Below are 25,229 nucleotides of genomic sequence, written 5' to 3'. Positions count from 1 at the left end.
CAGTCTTTCTCTTTGGGTTTGACCTGTGATTTGTTATTGAAAACTACAATGCTGTGTCCAGGAAAGGATCAAAAAAGCTTTGGTTAGAACTAAGATACAAATGGGACAACAAAAACAGCTATAAAAATGTTTATAAATTTTATGTGGACAAAATCAGGACCACACAATTCAGGATTTTAAAACATGTTCTTTTCTTCTCCAAGACACAAGTAAAGTTATATTACGTGTTTCTTTCCTCTTTCTAACACACTTGCAGATTTACTCACTCACACTAACACTTAAATTAATTAAAATTAGGTCAGTTAGGGGAATCCAAGAGCCTCTATAAATTGTATTAGCACCAAAACATGAAAAGTGACAGGCTCCAGAGGTTATCTACTCATTCTTCAGGACTTATTCCTAAATCAGGAATAGATGGCAATCTAAGGCGCTCAGGGCTCAAAAGAAAATAAGATGTCACTGCTTCTGCTGATGACCCATTTCCCTACCTAATAATCCCCAAATCTACAAACTGACATCTAACCAGAACCTCTTCTACTCAAACTTCAGCTCAGTTCTTTTGTCATTATCTGAGATGTCCATGGAAAAGAACCCTAAACATCATTCAACTACCACAACTTAGTAATTATAATATGTACAGGGACATAAAAAAATGTTAGCAAGGAATGTAACTACATTCCAAACATGTTTAAATGAAAGGCTGTACATTAAAATGCTAGTAGGAGTATATGTATTACAGGCATAAAAATGCAGTATTTTCCCAGTAAATCCATGGCCTGTGGTTTAAAATTCTAATATATAGTTAATAAATTACATAGAAGGGAGTGAAATCATTTATCATTTCATCATCTAAGCAATTCAACCAGCACAACTGAACTTTTTTTAGACTCACTAGGACAGAGAGGAAGTTGATCCACAGGAACAGTGGTTTTGTATCAGACAACTATTTACTTTGAACCCCACTCTCAAACAATTAGTTATTTTTATGGGTAAATCGTAAACTGTTTCAAGAGCAGTAAAAAATTATGCAGGGCTTCCCTGGTGGCACAGTGGTTGAGAGTCTGCCTGCTGATTCAGGGGACACGGGTTCGTGCCCCGTTCCGGAAGGATCCCACATGCTGTGGAGCGGCTGGGCCCGTGAGCCATGGCCGCTGAGCCTATGCGTCCGGAGCCTGTGCTCCGCAACGGGAGAGGCCACAGCAGTGAGAGGCCCGCGTACCGCAAAAAAAAAAAAAAAAAGTTATGCAGCATATATAATTTTAGTTTCAAATGAGAGTTTAAATGTCTAGAAATTACAGCAAAACCAGGTAGTGCCAACATGAAAAATCAGTAAAAATTTCAAATTTTCTACAAAATTGAAGTGCTAATACCATACCATACCATACTTCAAAGTTTCTTTCCAAGACTGACCCATCTGTATTGCAGTTTGTACCTCCTTACAAAAGAAATGATATGAGTACTGAAGTTTACCTATCTAAAATAAAAGATATAACTGAGTATGATCAGAATAGTAATTCAATGCACACTACTCACCATTCATGCATTGTTTCCCTATTCATTAAATCCATGGCTTCTTCCTGAAAGGTGAGAACGTGAGGATAAACTGAATGCCCTGTTCCTATGATTTTACAAAGTTTTACTTCATTTGGCTGTACATTTATTATTATTCACTGGGCTATAGTAGAGCTAGAGTATAAACAAATCTCTAAACAAGTGTCCGGTTCTCTACTTTTCATTGTTGCACCTACCACACAGAGATCTATTACTTATGCATTATAGTACATTGGATATGCAGGAATTGATTAGATGAAAAACTTTGTACCTTTCTTCATTCAAAAGAGAAAACATCAAACATTAAACATTAAACTATTTTTCCAACCATTAATACTATGATATTAACAAATAGTACTCACAGTCCAACAAACTAAATGTCTTTCAGCATGGGTTTGCTTAAGCAAATGATGGTACAAGCATGATTTAAATCTAGTCATTGACATTGAAAAACATGTATTACATATTAAGTAGGAAAAAACCACAAATGCTTTTTATGTAAAACTGTAAATGAGAGGTGCTCAGAAGGATGTTCCCCAAAAAGTTAACAGTACTTATCAATGAGTAGTGAGATCTGTGACAGTTTGTTCTTTCTTTCTCTGTACTTTACCATATTGTTTGACCTTTTTATAAGTATGCAAGTATTTTTCACATAAATAGTTACTTAAAAAAATAACCCACATATGGAAAGACATCCTGTGTTTGTGAATTGGAAGACTTAATATTGTTAAAAAGGCAATACTACCCAAAGTGATTTACAGATGCAAGGCAACCCCTATCAAAATCTCAAAGGCATTTTCTGTCAAAATAGAAAAATGACCTTGAGAAAGAATAAACTTGGGAGGACTACACTACCTGGTTTTAAAACTCACTACACAAAGCTACAGTAATCAAAACAGTGTGGTTCTGGCATAAGGACAGACATATAGACCAATGGAATAGAATAAAGAGAGCCTAGAAATAATCCCTTGCATATATAGTCAATTGATTTTCAATAAGGATGCCAAGACCATTCAGTGGGGAAAGGACGGTCTTTTCAACAAATGGTGCTGGAAAACTGAACATCCACATGTGAAAGAATGAACACTTTCTTTACACCATATACAAAAGTTAACTCAAAATGGATCAAAGACCTAAAGTTAAAACTTAAAACTATAAAACTCTTAGAAGAAAACATAGGGCAAAAGCTTCATGTCATTGGATTTGGCAATGATTTTTTGGATATGATACACAGGTAACAAAAGAAAAAATAAATTGAACTTCATAAAAATTAAAAATTTTCTGCATCAAAAGAGAGTGAAAAGACAATCACAGAATTGGAGATGTTTGCAAATCATATATCTGATAAAGGATTAATATCCAGAATTTATAAAATATTCCTACAACTCAGTGACAACAACAAAACAACTCACTTGAAATACAGATGGTCCCCAATTTACAATGGTTCTGCTTATAATTTTTCAACTTTACGATGGTGCAAAAGCAATGTGCATTCAGTAGAAACCCTACTTCGATTTTGAGTTTGACCTTTTCCTGGGCTAGTGATATGCAGTCAGATACTCTCTCGTGATGCTGCGCAGCGGCAGCCATGGCAGCTCCCTGTCGGCCATGCGATCACGAGGGTAAACATCCGATACCCTTACAACCATTCTGTACCCAGACAACCATTCTGTTTTCACTTTCAGGACAGTATTCAATAAATTATATAAGATATTCCCTACTTTATTATAAAATAGGCTTTGTGTTAGATGACTTTGCCCAGCTGTAGGCTAATGTAAGTGTTCTGAGCACGTTTAAGATAGGCTAGGTTAAGCTATGATGTTCAGACTTTCGCTGCATTAAATGCATTTTCGTCTTAGGATATTTTTAACTTATGATAGGTTTATTGAGACATATGCCCATCACAAGTTGAGGAAAATCTGTATGGGCAAAGGACTTAAATAGATGTTCCTCCAAAAAAGATATAGAAATGGCCAATAAGCATATGAAAAGATGCTCAACATCATTTTTTATTAGGGAAATGCAAATCAAACCCATAATAAGATACTGCTTTACATGCATTAGGATAGGCATTATTTTAAAATATGGGGAAACAAAAACAAGTGTTGTTGAGAATGCAGAGAAACTGGAACATGAATTGCTAGTGGGAATGTAAAATGGTGCACACTCTGGGAAAAAATTGGTTTCTCAAAAAGTTAAAGATTAAATTATCATATGATCCAGCAATCGCATTCCTAGGTATATACCCAAAAGAATTAAACGCAGGGACTCAAACAGATACTTGTATACCAGTGTTCATAGCAGCAGTATTCACAATAGCCAAAAGGTATCCTTTACCAGATGAATAGTTGTTTTAGATAGTATATACATACAATGGAATATTATTCAGCCACAAAAAGAATGAAGTTCTGACACATGCTACAATATGAATGAATCTTGAAAAGATTATGCTAAGTGAAGTAAACCAAACACAAAAGAACAAATATTGTATGCTTCCACTTATATGAGCTACCTAGAATAGTCAAATGCATAGAGACAGAAAGTAGAACAGAGGTTACAGGAGTGGGAGGGTAGAATGGGGAGTTATTGCTGAATGGGTACCGAGTTTCTGTTTGGGATGATGAAAAAGTCCTGGAAGTGTAGAGTAGTGATGGCTGCCCAACATTGTGAATGTACTTAATACTATTGAATTGTAGTCTTAAAAATGGTTAAATGGTTAAAGAAAACCTCAACAACCCACAGTCCAAATTCATTCTGGCATTCCTAAAAACATACTTCACAAATAATGAAGAACTTAGGATGGCGCTGGGGAAATATGGTGCTAAATATTATGCGGAACATGAAATAAGCAGATGAGCCTTCCCTTAAAGAGGCCTAGAATCACATTGGAAAGACAAGCTTTATTATATACATTTAGTCAATCTCCAAAGTAAGCATAGGCATAGCCCAGGAGGTATACAAGATGATCCACTGAGAAGAAAAAAGAAAACAAAATAGAAATTTAATTTATATACTTTAAAATCCAAGACAGTAAGAAATGAAAGCTTGCCGATATTAGACATACAGATTGACACTGGTGCCCTCACTCAGCCCATAGGGTCCAAAGATCTTGTGAGAGAAGAGCCTTTTTTTGGCCTTTAGCTAAGTACAACTAATTGCAGTTCACCTGTGCCAGGTTAGGCGGGCATATGGATATATTATCTAGTTTTAACTAAACCAAGCACCGCAAAATGGACAAGCGCCTTAACAAGATTCCCACGAGAAACCTTGGACAGAGATTAGTGATGCAAGTCTGTGCAGACAACAGCCTCTCCTGGCACAGCTTCTCATCAGCCACCTGACTGAAAACACAATGCTGAGCTAATCTGCTTTGTCAAGGAGCTGGCTAAAGTAATTCTAATCCTCAAGACCATTGGAAATACGAATTCATACTGACTCTCAATAATCATCTATAATTAATAAAATAAAATTTTAAAATTTCTAGAAACATCATTTCATCTTCATCTCATTCTTGTTATATCTCTAATCTTGCATATATTCTATGATTCACACTATATGCTGGCACTCAATATACACTATATTCACAGTATATGGTGATAACGTAAATACAATAGACATAAATTGGAAGCACGTGCTCAGTTTTTATTGATGCAGTGCGTGATTAAAAGAGTTTAAATATTACTGTCTACAGTATAAACAATAAATGTCATAAATAGTCTGTAATAAAGAGTGGTGTGAGTTGTGTGACTTAAAATTTGACCTCGGCCTTGAAAGATGTTTAAAATCTGGACAAGCAGAGGGTGGAGGGGAGGCTGTAACAGCAGAAGGAACCATATGAACAGAAGTTTAGAGGAGAGAAAGTATATGGCAGGTTACACGGTAGTGAGACTAGTTTGGTTGAAAGGGAATTTGCACTACAGAGCAATGAGAAAGAAAACTGGTAAGAGCACCAGATTTATGGGATCTTAAATAATTGAAGAGATTGAATTTAAAGAGTTTGGGCAGAATAGCATAGCTGTTAGGACCACTGGTTTTGGAGCCAAACAGAACTGAGTCAAATCCCAGCTCTATAACTTACTACCTGTGTGACCTTAGGCAAGCAACTTAACCTGAGCCTCAGTTTCTTCATCCTATAAAGATGATGATAATAATAAGGATAATGACGTGGTTGTACAGTTCCTATTAAAAGGTCTGGCACGGGCTTCCCTGGTGGCGCAGTGGTTGAGAGTCCGCCTGCCGATGCAGGGGACGCGGGTTCGTGCCCCGGTCCGGGAAGATCCCACATGCCGCGGAGCGGCTGGGCCCGTGAGCCATGGCCGCTGAGCCTGCGCATCCGGAGCCTGTGCTCCGCAGCGGGAGAGGCCATAACAGTGAGAGGCCTGCGTACCGCAAAAAACAAAACAAAACAAAAAAAGGTCTGGCACATAGTAAGTGCTCGCTACAGCCTAGCTTTTCTTCTTCTTATTCAGAAGGTAATGGGAAGCCATTGTAACTTTTTGCACAGGAGAGAAAAAGATGAAAATAATGTTTTAAAAAAGATATTTTGGTGTTGGTTGTGGAAGTCGGATTAAATTAGCAGAGATAGGAAATCTATTAGAATATTATTACAGTAATCTGGACCCAAGGGACAGAAGGAAGTAGTAATGGGAACAGAGAAGGTATTGTCAAGGAAGAATTAATAGGATTAGATGCCTAATTGGATACAGTAGAAAAATAAGGAAGAATTGAAGATGAGCCTAGAGCTTTGAGTCTTAAAACTGTGAGACTGACTATTTTGATGCCATTATGGAAAATGAGAGAAATTGGGAAAGGAAGTTTAAGAAGTTAATCAGTCTTTTAAAACAATGGAACAACAGTAAATCTTTTCAGCAAAATGTAATTGTTAGTATAGTTCTTCCATTTAATATTGACGTAGATGTAGATGTTTTCCTCTAGGGAGAAGCTCAAAGTATTTTGTAATTCACTCAATCCACAAGTAAAGAGCAAATTTTCCCAGAACTAGGACAGAATTTTGCTTATTGTTTCTCCCACTGAAAGTTGGAGCATTCCCCAACATCAGCTATTTTAGGATCATTAGTAAATGTGGGTTGACACTTTTATTATTTACATCTTGCCTATTTCCAAAACGGATATGAGATGGCTTATAATAAAATAAGATTGTTAAATTAAGGATTAAAAGTCAAGAGCCATGTAACTGTCAAGGGCAAAGAGTATGCTAGAAACCTAGGTTAAGGAGAGTTGTTGTACTTGAGCACTGAACTTAGCTTTCAACTTTTTAGTATCTAAGGTAAAAATGAAAATAGGAAGTCACCCACTTTTGCTCTCTGAAGGAGAGCATGCTTGAAAGATTTTAGTTGCCCAGTGGCACCTTGCTCAATAAATGCTTGGTGAAAGAATGAAACAATTTGTAAACTAAGATCAAATTAAATTTCTTTTAAAACAAGCTAGGCTATTCCCTTAGAGAAGGTCTCTTCATAAGAGAGACTAGGTACTTTGTAGGTTCCAAGGAAAACTCAAAAACAAATCACAGAAATCTAATGTCATTGCTTTACTAGACTAAAAAATGGTAACAAAGTCCACAAGACAGACTAACTGTGAAACCTGGCCAGCAGAAGAAAAAGCTCACAGGCACACCTTACGTAACAGACAATATCTAAATTGTCCCTACCACAATCATGCCCTGTACTCCAGCTGGTATAATCTGTTTTAAATGGCCTCATCTCATAAACTTCCCCTACATTTGTGTCTAAACCCAGTTTAATCTATCCAAACTAGGTAATATAAAAAGAAGACTGTAAAACGTGTGGCTAAAGTTCATATTTGTGAAGATATAAATACAAGGGATGCTAGAAATGCAGAGGTAGTATGTAAGTAGATAATTTTTTAATTGATTTTACTGAAGGCACTACAGAGAAAGTCAAGTTCTTATTGGGTACCAATGATTTTATTTTCTATTTAACAAGTCAGGAAATAAATGTAAAGTTATAGAATAATATGTTATGAACGAACTGTTACGGGTTCAATTGTTCCCCCCTCAAATCCATATGTTGAAGTCCTAACCCTCAGTGCCTCAGAATATGACTTTATTTGGAGAGAGGGTCTTAGCAGAGGTAATCAAGTTAGGATAAGGTCATTAATGTGGGCCCCAATCCAATACGACTAATGTCCTTATAAAAAGGAGAAATTTGGAGATAGACACTTGTACAAGGAGAATACCATGTGAACATGAAGATGGCCATCTACAAGCCAAGGAGAGAGGCCTGGAACAGATCCTTTTCTCACAGCCCTCCGAAGAAATTAATGCTGCCAACACCTTGATTTCAGATTTCTGGCCCCCAGAGCTGTGAGAAAATGAACTTCTGTTTAAGCCCCCAGTTTATGATACTTTGTTAGGGTAATCCTAGCAAACTAATACACAAACTATTTCTGCAGGGATGTTATTTGTTTAGGGGACTGGGAGAGAGGGAAATAAAGCCTGAGTGCTTTCAACCCTCTTGAAATATAAGCTCAATTGCTATTAGGAAAGGAAAATGACATAAAAAGAATAATTCCTGAATATTTAGGAAGAATTACTATGTTTAGAAAATCAACTTCCACGGTAATCATTTTGCAATATATACACATATCAAATTATTACATTGTACACCTTACACTTAGACAATGTTATATGTCAATTATATCTCAAAGCTGAAAAGAAAAAGAAAATTAACTTCTAGCTTGATGTTCTCAAGCTCTCTAATACCAAGAAAACAACTAACAACCACAGTCAAAAAGAAATTGTCTGGGACTTCCCTGGTGGCGCAGTGGTTAAGAATCCGCCTGCCAATGGAGGGGACATGGGTTCGAGCCCTGGTCCGGGAAGATCCCACCTGCCGCAGAGCATCTAAGCCTGTGTACCACAACTATTGAGCCTGTGCTCTAGAGCCCGCGAGCCACAATTACTGAGCCCGTGTGCCACAACTACTGAAGCCCGTGCGCCTAGAGCCCGTGCTCTGCAACAAGAAAAGCCACCGCAATGAGAAGCCCGCGCACCGCAACAAAGAGTAGCCCCCACTCACTGCAAAACTAGAGAAAAACCTGCGCGCAGCAAGGAAGACTCAACACAGCCAAAAATAAATAAATAAATTTAAAAATAAATAAGTAAATAAATGGCTTCATTTAAAAGAAGAAGAAGAAATTGTCCATTAACTGCCTAATAGGAAAAGGGCAACTTAAACCATACCCTTACTTAAAAGTTGACCCAGAACCTAATATTGACTTGGGGCTGTGTGCTTGTTTTAGAATAAAAGCAAATATAATCAAATCAGTTTGTAGAAAATACAGGGGATAAAAGAGCATATTAAACAGCACCACATGGAAGCAAAATCAGAATGTGGGGCTTTCCACAAGACAAATGGCCTAGTTTCTTCAATAAGGAAGTGTCATGGAACAAAAACAGGAGGGGAAGGCTGTTTCAAATAAGAGACCTAAAAGATCATGGTTGGAACATGTTTGAATCAGTGAAAAAGGCATTTTTTGAGAATCAGGAAAATTTAACCTGGACTGGTTATTAGATAAAATTAAGGAATAACTCTGTTAGATGTGATGATGGTATTGCAATTATGTAAAATAAAAAGTCCTCAGAGATTCATACTAAGTATTTAAGGGTAAAAAGATATTAGGGTTTTACTTTAAATCACACTCCTCCCCCCAAAACAGAAGGGGATAGTTGAAAAATGATGTACAAAATGTAATCAATAGTCGAAACTAGATATTGAATACATGGAGGTTCTTTTTTGCATGTTTTAAAATTTCCATTAAACGATTTTTAATGTAGTGTGCCAGGAACCACACATATATTAAATCCTTTCACCCTCACAAAAATCCTATGAAGTAGCTACTATTATTTCCCCCGTTTCGCTACAAAATGAAATTAAATAAATGCCTTTGTTAATGTCATTAGAGTGAAAGTTCAGAATGTAATGAGGCAAGAAACAGACATTTCTGTTTTGTACTTAAAAGGTTAAGTTCAACAGCTAAAAAGAAGTCATGGTTAAAGAATGCATGTAAAGAAATATGCAACTTAAGATATCTATCAGACAGTTAAACTGCTGAAAATAAGTCTTAATTTTCCATTCAATCAGCACCCAGATTGAAAGTTAATGTTATTTCTATTTTCCCATTTCATTCATTTTCTACTTGTGTTTCATTTTATTTTATTTTAGCTTTAATTTTTGTTTTATAATTTTATTTAATTTTTTAAAATTTTAATTTATTTTTTACTGAAGTATAATTCACCTACAACACTATGTTAGTTCCAGGTGTACAACATAGTGATTCACTATTTCTATATATTACAAAAAATGATCACCACTTGTGTTTCATTTTAAATGTTTATAATATATATTCTGTCACTCTGGAAGTAAGTTGCTTTACAATTTATATTACTAACCAGTTAAATTAGTCCTGATTTCAAGCTTCATAATCAAATAGAAACATGTAGTAATCAATTTAAAAATATTTGGTCTAATTTAGGGGAAGCAAAAAAATTGCACAAGTAAACCAGAGGTCCCTTTAACTACTAGTTTTAGGTTCTTTCATTAAGAATTTCTTAAATAGCTACATACTCACAAAGACAAACAGTAAAAGAATGTCTTATTTACTAAAAAGTAAAAGGATCTTTTAAACCATAGTTTCTTGCTAGTGGATGATAAGCTGGGCGTTAGGGAAGCCATGGTGTGAGGGAGAGAGGGAGAGAGGGAAAGGAAGCAGGAGCTGGAGCACAAAAAACTAGGGTTACGAGATACTCTGGGTTTTGTGCCACTGAAAACATGGTGAGGGTAGCTGTAAAAGAATCCAGTAATTTGGGGCTAAGTCTTGGCTTGACACTTGCTAACTCTGGACATTTGGTAAATTACTAACTTTCTGCCATCTTTGGTTTCTGACCTTATAAGTTTGTTGTGGGATGAAATGAGACCACAGATGAGACCTATTATAGTGCTAAGTGAATAATAAGTGCTTCATAACAGTTAAGCGGCCTCGCCTTGAACAAAAGTCTTCTTGTAGTTGGGTGAAAAAAATAATCCCACCACCTGTGGTGAAATGGCGATTTGATCTTTTGAGTTCTGTGGCTAATCCTTGGATAAATCAAAGATTTAATTCTGTATTAGGCTTTTGCTATTAAACACACACACACACACACACACACACACACAAAACATAAGACAGTGAGGTACAATGTGTTCCTGAACTCAAATCACTGAGAAGTGAACATAGCATAAAGACGGTTTTATGTGTCAAAAAAATTCTTCATCTGGGAATTTAAGAAAACCATGATAACTATGGCTATTATGAACCTGAAAATTAATTTTCATATATAGCATTCATCATCTTCTTTGAGATCCCTGAAAGAAATTAGATTCAAGGTAAAAGAGTATGCAGTATTTCGGGAAACTATCAGTTTATTAAGACAGTTAATAACCCAAATAAATAGAGGGCCCCTTAGTTGTTTTGGATTCTTTTTTCTTTTTCTTTTTTTGTTTTTAGAGAAACCATTCCTGGAATTAAAAACTTAATCATATGTGACCTCACTTAGAATTACTGAACCACAGGTATTGTTTAAAAGAAAAATAAAATTTACTTTTTTTAATGAACAGCTGTCAGTTTCTCAAAACTTCTTCTTACCTGTTTGATTTGATGAAGGTGACTGGTGGAAGCCTGAATGGGAGAAGGTGGCACAAACTGAAATTTAAAATATAAAAGTCAAGTTTCCTTTAATGTTTCTGATTATTTCTAAACATTAATTAAGTCAATGTTGAATGGCTTAAAGTATTTCTTGAATGCCTAATGCATGCTAGCAACAGCATTAATTAAATTTAAAGTTTTTAAAAATTAAAAATCCAATTGAATCTTGCCTGAAAATTATATTACTTGAAAGTCTATATATACCATAACAGAACAAAATAATTGTTAACATAAATATGGGGCAGAACATCAATAGAACATTTTGTTTATCTCTAGCTGTCCCTTCCCAAAGCACTAAGATCTTAAAATCACCTCATTTTTCCTTGCCATTTTTAGCTCATTATTAAAGCTTAGTGATAGGCATTATCCAGAAAAAACTGAAACAGTCATTAAATCAGCAGCTAACTTAATAAGCATATAAAAGAAACAAACAAAATAATTCCAAACATCTTGGAATCTAGCTGGGGAAACTAAACTTTCATAATAAGGAATGAGTAAGGCAATCATGTTCAAGGAGTTCAACACATTTTACTCTTGCTTGGTCAGGTACTTGCTGTCTAGGCCCTTTCTCATTTGCAGGACTATTTTCTCCTTTTTGGTCTTTTCTCAACGCTTATGAAGACCCATACAAGAGGGAAATGAAAGAATGCAGAGATTTAAAGCTGTGTGAAAATAAGGCTTGAAAATTACCTTTAGAATTCATTTATCAATTCTATCTGTAGCCTGGTTCGTTCTTGAAATGCTAGATAATGAATTTACCATAAATTATGTTCACATTATATCTTAAGATCACATTGAATTGTGTATTAAAACATATTTAATGAGCACCTAATATATGCTAAAGCACTGTGCTAGGCCCTGAGGATCCAAAGACAAATAAGACATTTTCCTGTCCTTGAGAAATTCAAAGTCCAGGTAGGGAAAACTAGGCCACAGGTAAGTGCCAGAACAAGTTAGGATTTGTAGGAATTCAAAGGACAGAGAATATGATTCTGCCCGGGGTCTTTGAGACGGCATCACAGAAGAGGGCAGGAATTCATTAGATAGAAAAGAGGAGGGAGGCTATTTCAGGGAGTGGGGAAGAGATGCTCAGGCAGAGAGCCATGTTTGGGGAACAGAGAGATTCAGGGTGACTGAAACTTGGCACATGATAGTGCATGGCAAGAAGCAAACTTGGGGGAAATTCGGCTAAAACCAGGTTGTTGTTTTTGTACTTTAGCCTTTGAGCCTAATAGGAAACCTAAAGCATAGGGCCCTCTGAGGTCTTAAACCTCAAAGGTATTTTAGACAAGAAGATCATATCTATTTTAGAAAGGCAACCCTAGCAGCATATGCAAAACAAATTGAGGGTGGAGGGAAGAGGCACTAGAAGCAGGGTCACGGGCCAGGTAAAAGATGACAAGGGTTTGACCGAAAAAGGGAGGGATGAAGACAAGGAGGCAGATTGGAGAAATGATAAGAAAGTAGAAAGAGCTAAAGGTTGGCCTGAGGGTTCTAGCTGAAACTATAGATGGGTGGTGGTCAAGAAAGGCAGTGAGAGGAGCGTGTTGGCCAAATAAATATTCTTATGAAGCAGATAGTCTGAATTTTTATTATGTTTTATAATTTATCATATGACTTTTAAAGGAGATATTACCTCGCCAATTATATTTTTCTGAAGAAAGTGTTGAAATCAGTTTTTTTTCTAATCATTTGCTAGAAGATGGAGGAAACAGCCAAGGTTCAATGACATTGACACATCATCAACCAAAGTTCACAGCTCATATTAGAGTTCACTCTTGGTGTTATACATCCTATGGGTTTGGACAAATGTATAATAACACAAATCCATTGTTACAGTATCATACTGAGCAGTTTCCCTGCCCTGAAAATCCTCTGTGCTCCACCTATTCATCCTGATCTTTAATTTTTTCAGCAGAAATTGACTCACTTTCTTTCTCATTAAAGCAATCAATACATGCTCAGTATAAAACATAATTAATGGGGGAAAAAAGCATCATCCACTCTCCAGAGGTGACCACAGTAAATATTTCAGTGTTTATTTTTCCAGATACTATTTTGCAGTTTGAGTGTTTGGGTTTTTTCGATAACACATTCCAGCTCCACATCTGGGGCCACTTGCAGCTCTCAGCTCCTGGTCCAGCTTCTATCAAAATGTCTACTGTTCACAGAATTCTGTGCAAGTTTGACACTATCCACCTGACCACTGACTACTATCCACCCCCAATGTAGACAGGTCAGTCAAAGCATACACCAACTGGGATGCTGAGCGGGACGCTATGAACATTGAAACGGCCATCAAGACTAAAGGTGTGGATGAGGTCACCATCGTCAACATTTTGACCAACTGTAGCAATGAACAGAGACAGAATATTACTTTTGCCTATCAGAGAAGGACCAAAAAGGAACTTGCATCAGCACTGAAGTCAGACTTGTCCAGCCACCTGGAGAAGGTGATTTGGGGCCTTCTGAAAACACCCACTCAGTACGAGGATTCCAAGTTGAAAGCCTCCTCCATGAAGGGGCTGGTGACAGATGAAGACTCTCTCATTGAAATCACCTGCTCAGGGACCAACCAGGGGCTGCAGGAAATTAACAGTCTACAAGGAAATGTACAAGATTGATCTGGAGAAGGACATTGTTTCTTTTTCTTTTTTTAAATATTTATTTATTTATTTATTATTTTTGGCTGTGTCAGGTCTTAGTTGCGGCATGCAGGATCTTTCATTGCAGCGAGCTGGCTTCTCTCTACTTGTGGCACATGGGCTCTCTAAGTTGAGGTGTGTGGGCTCAGTTGCCCTGTGGCATGTGGGACCTTCGTTCCCCGACCAGGGATTGAACCCATGTCCCCTGCATTGGAAGGTGGATTTTTAACCACTGGACTACCAGGAAGTCCCAGGACATTGCTTCTGACACATCTGATGACTTCTGCAAGCTGATAGCTGCCCTCGCAAAGGGTAGAAGAACAGAGGATGGATCTGTCATTGACTATGAACTGACTGGCCCAACATACTTGAGATCTCTATAATGCTGGAATGAAGAGCAAAGGAACTGATGTTTCCAAGTGGATCGGCATCATGACAGAGAAGTGTGTGTCACCTCCAGAAAGTATTTGAAAGGTACAACAGCAATAGCCCTTATGATCAAGAAGGAGGGCAAAGGAGACCGGCAAAATGTTTTCCTGAACCTTTTCAAGTGTATTCAGAACAAGAAGTCCCTGTATTTTGCTGACTGACTGTACAACTCCATGAAGGGCAAGTGGACTCACGATACGGTCCTGATTCGAATCATGGTCTTCTGCAGTGAAGGAAGGGGACACATTGAAAATTAGGTCTGAATTCAAGAGAAAGTATGGCGGGCACTGCCACATCCAGGAGGACAGCAAGGGTAACCACTAGTAAGCGTCGCTGTGCCTGGGTGGTGGGGGTGATGCCTGAGATGGCACAAGTGTCCAGAAGTGGGGCTCCTATGATTCCAGGTGACAGTTCTAGAAACTCAGTTTGCAATTAGCAGCCCCCTTGTACCCATCCATCACCTTGCCTAAGCATTGCCTGACTTTCCCAGCAAGTTTCTCCTTTTAGCCAAAGAAATGAACATTCCAAGGAGTTGGAAGTGAAATCTATGATGTGAAACACTTTGCCTCCCTTGTACTGTATGGTAAACAGATGAATAAATTGAATTTTTACTTTAGAAACAAAACAAACTCAAAATCCATTCCAAGTATCTTTCCATGTTAAAATTCACCTGCAACATCATTTTTAAAGGCTGAAAATTATACCATATAGAAGTACCATAATAATAAGAAGCACCTATTTACGTGCCAGACGTGTCTTATCTCACTCAATTCTCCCAACAACCCCATGACAGAATGGCACAATGGGAAATTTACACCAAAGATACCAGTGAGGTTTATTGACATCTCAGGAAACTAGTTCTATTTTAATACCTTGCTTCATGTAGAAAAATTGACATTATTATTGTCCCCATTTTAAAGATTAGGAAACTGATGGCCAGAGAAATTAAGCAACTTGCTGGGTCATACAGCTGATAATTGCTAGAACTGGGACTCAAACACAGATAAGGAAGGCTCATTCATTAAATCTGTTCCCTGTTGCTGGACATTCATACTGTTGCCACATTTTTTGCTTGCTTTTTATAAATAATGCTATGATAACCTTTAAACTAATCTTTGCACACATCCTTAGTGAATTCTTTAGGATAAATTCATAGAGTTGGAATTTCTGGGTCACAAGGCTGTTGATACGCATTGCTGACCTGCCCTACAGAAAGCTTATACAAATTCACTTTCCAGCAGTATATGAAAATATTGATTTCCTTGTACTTCTCCAACATTAGATATTATTGCTAATTAAAAAAAATGTATGCCCATTCTTAAGGCATACTGTAAAAAATAATCTATTTTCCAAAGCAAGTAGAAAATATTGTGATTTATCCAGTTTTGGATATTCCCCCCAATGTGCCCGTCTATTAGCATTGATCATTGGGAAGTTGTGCGGCAACATGCACCAAATCTGAAAAATTTAGGTTTACCTTTAAAAAGTTCAAATACATTGGGTTGGCCAAAAAGTTCGTTCGGATTTTAGGACCATGTTATAGAAAAACCCGAACGAACTTCTTAGCCAATCCAATATATATCCACACACATATCTTTGAACAAGCAGAATTTTAACAAGTTTAATTCATACTACTGATGCTCATATCATCCTCATTCAAATGCCCAGAAAGTTCACAATATAGAATGTGCAACACTAAGGTTTATAAGATTTATAATCTAATTGAAAGGACATGTTAACCTGAACTTAAATATATACATACACCCTACATACAGAAAAATATGGTACTTTAGCTGTTTTATAAATGACTGTTACTTTTTAAAAAGCCAAAAGAAGAGAATTGTATGGTGTGGCAAACTGTTCTAAACTAATTATGAAAGACTTCCTGGAAGAGATTATTTTTAATTGATATCTAAGAGATGGGAAGGAACCAGTTTAGTTTCAGGCAACGGCTCAGAATTTCCTACTGGAAAACTTTATCCAGGAAATCCTGAGAAGATTGTCTGACTGAAGTTGATGACATCTGCAAGGATATAGTGTGAAATGTCTGGGGAAGGTAGGATTTGAACTTGAGCTATAGAAGTATAAGCCACAGTAAAGCTTTTAAACTGGACAAAATATGGATCATTTATGGGACTTGGTTGGTTCTTTTAGTAATAATGTAGAAAATTAATTGTAGAAAAGGCATCTGGAAGAGAATTCTCCCAAAGATTAAGTACCGTATGTGGTATATGCAAGGGAATGACCTCAGATAATTTTTCTACATGAAACAAGGTATTAAAATAGAACTAGTTTCCTGAGATGTCAATAAACCTCACTGGTATCTTTGGTGTAAATTTCCCATTGTGCCATTCTCTCACACTTTAGGAAAAAAAGTCCTTGGGAGGAAGCAACAGTACCAGCATCAAGGAATGATGTTACAGGGCAGGGAGGGTAGGAGTGGGAGTGGGGGGTTGGGAGGGTGCTGGGTGAAGCTGATTCCCAAGTGTTATCTCTAGTGAAGGAATTAAGATAGGAGGAAAGGTCGTGCTTAGTTCCATTTAAGAGAGACCACAGAAAACTAATATTGTAAAGACATTAAATTTTTTAAAAATAATGTTTAACTTTCCTAGGTTTGCTATTTTTAACCCATTTCCTACTGTAGTTACTAGAGATAAAGCACTTAGAAAATTCTGAACAAGGGTTGTATGCTATGTTTAGGAATGTCTCTCCCGAGTTCCCAAAATGATTTAAGGTGGCTTACGAAGATACTGAACATGAATTGAATGTAGGCTAGAAGGACAGAACATAATGCAGGGCAAGGAATGTATTACACACTCACTACTGGGTGGGCCATAGATTGGATTTAGAGTTCATAGTTGCCAATGTGGAAAGCAAAACCTAATCAGGTAAATATTGGTAGCCATAAAATTAAAACAGACAAATTGCTCAAGTAAAGTACAACCGTTTCTGACAGGAGGATGAGATACTTTTCCTGGAGAAAAGACAAGGCTGCACCAAGTTTAACAGAGGTTCCAGGAAGAGAATTCCAAGCGGAAGAGTGGGGAAACAGGCATGCCAACCTCGGAGGTCTCAGGGGATACAGCAAAGGGGTAAATCGGGGGGAAGGCATAGTCTCCATAGCCAGAAGAGGGCCTCGGATTTCTGCTCATCAGAAGTGGGGTGGGGTGATTTCCTGATAGTGGTAAAGAAAACATTTGAGCTTAATTAGAAAATAATTGTGAGATAGCAGATTTTTACAAGGTTTGTAAATATACATCTCTATTTGCGTGTTAAATGGCACCCGTGATTCTTCAATGCCCTCTATCACCGCAATTTTTTCTAAAACACTGTTCTACCTACATTTTAATACATTAAAAACAGCCTCAGTTAAAATTTTTTTAACTGTGGTAAAATATACATAAACATCAAATTTACCATCTTAACCATTTTTAAGTGTACAGTTCAGTAGTGTTAAATAAGTACACTCATATTGTTATGTAACCAATGAAAAGAATCCTTTTCATCTTGCAGAACTGAAATTCTATACCCATTAAACCAACACCGCCACCACCATTCCACTTTCTGTCTCTGGGAATTTGAATACTCTAGATTCCTGCAGTACCAATTTTAAGCACAGTCTAGTATGGGATAGGATCCTTAAACTTATGGTTAATGATATCATTCAATAACACTTTTCAAGTACAGTTGACCCTTGAACAACATGGGTTTGAACTGCACGAGTCCACTTACACCTGGATTTTTTTCAATAAATATACAGTTGGCCATTTGTATCTGAGAGTTCCCATCCATGGGTTAAAACAACCACAGATTGCAAATTTAATACACAATCTGTGGCTGGTTGAATCTGAGGAATCAAACCCTTGGATATGGAGGGTGGGCTATGGGACTGGAGCATACTCGGATTTTGGTATCATCCGCGGGTCCTAGAACCAATCCCCCGCCAATACCAAGGGACGACTGGATTTTCAAAACAATATTTTTTCAACAGGGATGTTTCTATTTTGCAATGTGGTATATCCGCTAGAAATGAAAACACCTCTATTGTTGATGCTTTGTGAAAAACATTCAAATAGTATAGAAATGCATAAGGTGGAAGTAAAATTCTTCCTATAATTCCATGCTCCAGAGATAAGTACTAATAATAGATTGACACATATCCTTCTCGACATCTGTAAACATATAGAAGATCATGCTATACATGTGATTCTGAACCCTGGGTCTAATTACTAGGTACAAAGGTTAGTGAGGCTGCTCGGGATGGTAGAGTGGAAAGAAGGAAGGAACCTGGGTCTCTGATGACATCCCTGAGCCACTGAATTAACCAACCCTGGAACCTCCTTTCATAAGACTTCTTGTTGTTTGAGATAATAAATGTCCCTTATTGTTTAAGTCACTTCTAACTGAATTTTGTTACTTCTGCCCCAAACATTCTACTTACTATGTCATTTTCCTAGATAACTCAGCCTATCTATACTTAAGGCAACTATGTACCTCCATATGTCTTATAATTATAATGAGGTGATACTTGGAACAAAATAAAAGCATATGCATAATGCTGTTACAGCAAGCTAAACCAATAAGCCTTGAAATTCCCATCATCAAATAAGTTAAAATGACTTCAGTTCTACCAAACCCAATCCATTGTACAAGATGGTTTATTTTAAATATGCATATTAAGCTGAACCTTACGGGAATTAAGAGCCTAGAAATCCTAAGGAAAATTATGCATTTTAAAAAATGTCAGGTACATAGTTTCTCTACATATGTACTATTACTAGCAGAAACACATTTATTGAGCATTTAGTATGTACCAGTGCTGTGCTGAGTGCTTTACACCGATTAATATAATCACAACAAATTTATGAGGCAGATACTATTACATTCCCATTTTACAGATGAGGAAATTAAGGCATAGAAAGGGTTATCTGCCCCCCCCAAATAATCAAGCTCATATGTATGGTGCCATTTATAGGTCCTTTCCTCTCAGTCATTATTTAACCCAATCCAGTCTGGCTTCTCATCCTACCCTTTTCTCCACTGAACTTTCAAGTTCATTAATAAGCTCCATTTTGGTAACTCAGAAGGACACCTTTCAGTCTTTATCATGTTTCACCACTTAACATGATACTCTCTTCTGAGTCTCCTCCCACCTCTCTGACTATTCCATCGTAGTCTTCTTTTGTGGGGTCTCTTCTGAGATTGATTTTTAAATCTGGTGATTTTTAAAGCTTTTTCCTATAGCCTCTTCTCTTCTCCTTTTATACTCTCTCCATAGGTCATTTCATTCATTCCCGTAGCTTTAAATAATAATCTATTGATGAGTCCTAAATGTATCTCTAGCCCAGATCTCTATCCTGAGCTTCAAACTAGTATACATAACATCTCCACTTAAAGATCTGAGAACCTCAAACTTAACATGTCCAAAACTAAACTCATCTTCCCTTCTAAATCCACGCTTCTTCCAGTGTTCCCTTCTTCTGTGGTACCACTATCGCATCAGTTGCCCAAGCCAGAGAGCTAGTAGTCATCTTTGCCTCCACTGTTTCCCCCTCTCCATTGAATCTATCACCAATTGATTCTACCTTTCAAGTATCTCACGCATCTGCCGCCGTTCTCCATGCCCACCGCCATCACATTAGTCCAAGTTACTATCAGCTGTTTGCCAGGGTTACTGCAGTTGCCTATCTGAGCTTCTTGTATCTACTTTTGTCCTCTTCCAATCTATCAATACTTTCCCCCTCTGCAGCCAGGGTAATCTTTTAAAAATGCAAATTTGGGACTTCCCTGGTGGCACAGTTGTTAAGAATCCGCCTGTCAATGCAGGGGACACGGGTTCGAGCCCTTGTCCAGGAAGATCCCACATGCCGCGGAGCAGCTAAGCCCACGTGCCACAAATACTGAGCCCGCGTGCCACAACTACTGAAGCCTGTGTGCCTAGAGCCCGTGCTTTGCAACAAGAGAAGCCACCACAATGAGAAGCCCGCGCACCACAATGAAGAGTAGCCCCCGCTCGCCACAACTAGAGAAAGCCCATGCGAAGCAACGAAGACCCAACACAGCCAAAAATAAATAAGTTAATTAATTAATTAATTTTAAAAACAAAAATGCAAATTTGATCAGGTCAATCACAGACTTAGAATTCTTTAACGGCTTTCCACTGACCTTAGGATAAAGGGCAGAATCTTTTTTTTTTTTTTGGCCACACTGTGTGGCTTGTGGGATCTTAGTTTCCTGACCAGGGACTGAACCCGGGGCCCCGGCAGTGAAAGTGCCGAGTCCTAACTATTGGACCACCAGGGAATTCCCAAAGTGCAAAATCTTTAAAATGACTTGGAGAGCCCCACAAGATTTTGCACTAGTTTATATCTCCAACTTCACTTCTCACCGCTTCATCTTCCACTCTAGCTAGAATGTACTTCTTTCAAATTCTCTACACACTCTGTTCTCTACACACCACACTCTAGGCCTTCTAACATGCCATTTTTTTAACCTGGAATATTGTCTGTACCTGTAACCAATATCCCAAACTAGCGAACACCTACACAGCAGTAAGATCTCAACTAGTATGTCATTTCCTCTCTAAATCCCTCAAACTAGGTTAGATCTCCCTGGCAAGTAGATCAGGGCTTAATACATAGTAGGTTCCTAAAAATATTTGTTGACTTGGCTGAGTAGAAAAGAAGACTGGATAGGTATGGAGGGCTTTTTATTTTTAACATCTTTATTGGAGTATAATTGCTTTACAATGGTGTGTTAGTTTCTGCTTTATAACAAAGTGAATCAGTTATACATATACATATGTTCCCATATCTCTTCCCTCTTGCATCTCCCTCCCTCCCACCCTCCCTATCCCACCCCTCTAGGTGGTCACAAAGCACCGAGCTGATCTGGTATAGAGGGCTTTGATAGACAAGCAAGTGCTCAGTAAATGTTGAATGAAGGAGCAAATGAGCGGGTGGGTAGAGGAAGAAAGATTTGTTTAATGAACAGTTCTATTTTTTTCCCAATATACTATTAGTACATTTGTGGGCATAATATTGAATATCATTTTATAAAGATGAAAATGTCCAGTTTTAAGATTAGGAGGCAATATTTTAAAATAGGTTCCAAGCTATAACATTTCATTAAAATATGTTCTATAGCTTCCATCATATTAAATCATATAAGAGAAATCTATGAATAACTGTATATCAACAATTTTCTCAGATAATCTAGACAAAATGGACAAATTTCTAAAAACACACAAATTACCAAACTAACTCAAGAGGAACTATAAAATCTCAAAAGACCTGTAAACAAGTAAAGAGATAGAATCTGTTTCCACAACCTCCCAATAAAGAAAAGTCTAGGGCCAGATGGCTTCCCTGGTGAATTCTACCAAACATTTAAAGAATCAACACCAATCCTAATAAAACTCTGCCAAAAATATAAGAGGAGGAACATTTCCTAACACATTCTATGAGATCAGCATTACCCTGGTACCAAATCCAGCAAAGATGCTACAAGAAAAGAAAACTATGGCCCAATATCCCTTATGAATACAGGTGGAAAAATCCTCAACAAAATAATAACAAACCAAATCTAATAGTACATTAAAAGGATTATACACCAAGACCAAGTGGGGTCTATCCCAGGAATTCAAAGGTGGTTCAACATAAGAAAATCAAAGTAGTAATTCATATTAACAGCATAGAGAGGAAAAAACAAATGATCATCTCAATAGATGCAGAAAAAGCATTTGAAACAATTCAACACCCTTTCATGATAAAAATACTCAGCAAGCAGGAGTGGAAAGGAATTTCCCTAACATGATGAAGTGCATTTACCCAAACCTATAGCTAATATCATACTCAATGATGAAAGACTGAAAGCTTTCCACTTATGATCAGGAACAAGACAAGGATGTGTGCTTTTTGAAACAAGAGAGAGGTGGTGGTTGAACAACATTGTGAATGCACCAAATGCCCCTGAATTGTATACTTTAAAATAGTTAACTATGTGCTATATGAATTTCACCTCAATAAAATGATTCATAGCGTGAATCATTTATTCACTTTGGCTTACTGATGTACAAGCATATTTCCTATGTTTACAGGATAATTTGTAGATGAGTTCTAATTTAGAGATTGCATTATAACACCATGAAAAACAAACTATATTTTCGATTCAAGATAAATGCGAGATAAAGTCCAACTATAAGCCTGAAAACTACCCTTAGGAGAGCCTGCAAGTTTTCCTCTCAAAATTAGAATGTTCTTTTAAAAATTGAAAGCCAGATGGTTTTATATATAAAAGCAAATCTCAATGTTAAATCCATGTGGGATTTAAAAGTTAATTCTGCTGCAGCTGCAGCAGCTGTACCAATCATAACTGCAGCCAATGTGTTTATTTTTCCTTCAGTAATGTTTAGAGCAATGTTTCTCAAAGTGGGAACTTGTTAGAGATGCAAATTCTCAGGCCCTGCCTGAGACCTCCTGAATCAGAAACTCTGGGGTTGAGGGCCAGTAGTCTGTTCTAACAAGTTTTCCAGGTGCACACTCAAGTTTGAGAACCACTGACTAAGACCAATAGTGCAAGTCTATAAGCATTTTCTTACCAGACAGTGCTATGCCATACACGATGTACTGTTTCTTCGAGTTCTTAATGTGTCAGATTGGAACACCGGTGTATTGCCACTAAGAAGAAAAGGAAAACATTTGTCATTTAAAATCCATTACAAACATTTTTTAAAGAAATAAGATTTCAAATCCTTAAACAACAATGCCATTGATGTAAATGGCTTCTTTGTGGAGACAGCTGTGCAGATGTAGGAAGTAGAACACACACACACACACACACACACACACACACACATACACAAAGTCTTGGTTGGCTGAACCTAAACAACTGTCCATGTAAGGTAAGTAATTCTCAAGCATGCCACGTTACCTCTAATCATGCTACCAAGAATAAATATAATTTATTGTGGCCTTGGAGAGACATCATTTTCTGTGTAAACTTGTAACCAATTTAAATCTATGACTGAAGCTATTACGTGCTAGTACCAACTCCCTATCGACTCCCAAACTTTCACATGAATGAGAGGGATAGCCAGTAGCAGGGGTCGACAGAACTGAGATTTTCAGATATGTTTCATTTGGCCTACTCAGTGTTAAAAATGTTTTTGAATTAGTTGTGCACACTTGGAACAACTATGGAGATTTCACATAAAGAATCCAGATTGCAGATTTCTGGATTCTACTGAAAATTTGCAAGATTTTGCCACACTGGGCCACATTCCCCCATGGCAACAACGTACTGAAGCTAAGCAGCTGCTGCATGCTGAAGATGGTCCTTGTTTGCCCAGCTTTGAAGGTGCTCACCTGGCGGGCCACAGCCTGATTTGAGGTTGGGACCCTGAAGAAGTCCTCTTTTCCTTTTTATGTTTTGTTTTTGTTATAACTTAAAAAAATTATTTTATATTGGACTATAGTTGATTTACAATGTTGCGTTAGTTTCAGGTGTACAACAAAGTGATTCAGTTATACATATGTGTGTGTGTATATATATATTCTTTTTCAAATTCTTTTCCCATTTAGGTTATTACAGAATACTGAGCAGAGTTCCCTGTGCTTTACAGTAGTAGGTCTTTGTTGGTTACCTATTTTAAATATAGTCGTGTGTTGTTATAACGTTTTATTTGGAAACTGTTTAAGACAAGAAATTGCAAAAAGAATATAGAGAGTTCTCATGTACCTTTCATCCAGGTTTCCCCAGTGATAATAAGAAAACATCTTTAACATGTTCTTTTCTGCCACCTATATCCAATCAGGTGCCAGGTCTTTTAGGTTTTACCTCTGTGATCTCTCACGTCCATCTTATTCTTTCCAGGCTCCTTGCCAAAAACCAATTCAAAGCATTTTTACTTTTCCACTGACTCTGCAATAGTCTAATTGGTCAGCTCACCTCTGTTCTTTCCCTACTGCAATCAGCTTGCTCTCCTGCTCACAACTTTCAATGACTCTCTTCATTGCCTGCTGAATTCAGTTACACTCTTTCCTATAACTTTCAAAGCCTTCCACAATTTAGCTCCACAGACTTTTGGATTTCATAGACTGGGAAAATTTCAAAACAAAATCTTGGCACAAACATACAGTTGCTACCATTTTCTCTTGCCAAGTAAGGTCATTCTTTAAAAATCTCACCAACTATCAACACCATCATTTCATTTATAAAAGGATATTTTGTTATTTAAAAAAGCAGGGCTATTATTAAAAATAATAATAATAAAGCAAGACTAACAATCTGAGTAAAATACAGTCCTGTCCAGGAAAGTATGCTGTAACTTTTTAAAATCATGGATTGGTAAAATGTCCCCTAGGATCAGCACTGGTCAGCAGATGAACATTTGGGAGCCAGAGATCCAGACAGAGTTGACCAGCATTCTGGAATACACCTATGCTTTCCTACTTCCAAGCCTGTTCCGTGTCGTTGGAATGCTGTCCAGCTATCTGGCCCCCTTTCTTCCCGTCTGCATCCTGTCAATCTGTTAGGGCCCATCTTAAATGCCACCTGTCCAAGAATCTTTCCTGTATCCCTCACCAATTCTGCTGTCACTTCTCACTCCCTTCTCTTAATTACCCTAGCACTTTCTTTCCCTAAGCACATGTCATTCTACCATACGTTGAAGTCTTTTGAGTATTTATTTTCCCTATTAAAAGCTTATTGAGAGGTTCCCTGGTGGCACAGTGGTTAAGAATCCGCCTGCCAATGCAGGGGACACGGGTTCGAGCCCTGGTCCGGAGAGATCCCACATACTGCAGAGCAACTAAACCCGCGAGCCACAACTACTGAGCCCACGTGCCACAACTACTGAAGCCCACACACCTAGAGCCTGTG

At 37.5% G+C, this 25,229-nt stretch overlaps 2 pseudogenes; one reads left to right on the top strand and one right to left on the bottom strand.

The window, feature by feature from the left end:
• Positions 1-25,229, bottom strand: part of LOC101277174 (uncharacterized) — a 63,702-nt pseudogene that overhangs the window by 34,206 nt on the left and 4,267 nt on the right.
• On the top strand, positions 13,414-14,672 carry LOC101274902 (annexin A2-like; annotated as a pseudogene).

The sequence above is a fragment of the Orcinus orca genome, chromosome X (genome assembly GCF_937001465.1).
Source record: "Orcinus orca chromosome X, mOrcOrc1.1, whole genome shotgun sequence".
Lineage (NCBI taxonomy): Eukaryota > Metazoa > Chordata > Mammalia > Artiodactyla > Delphinidae > Orcinus > Orcinus orca.
This window is presented reverse-complemented; position numbering and strand designations above follow the sequence as displayed.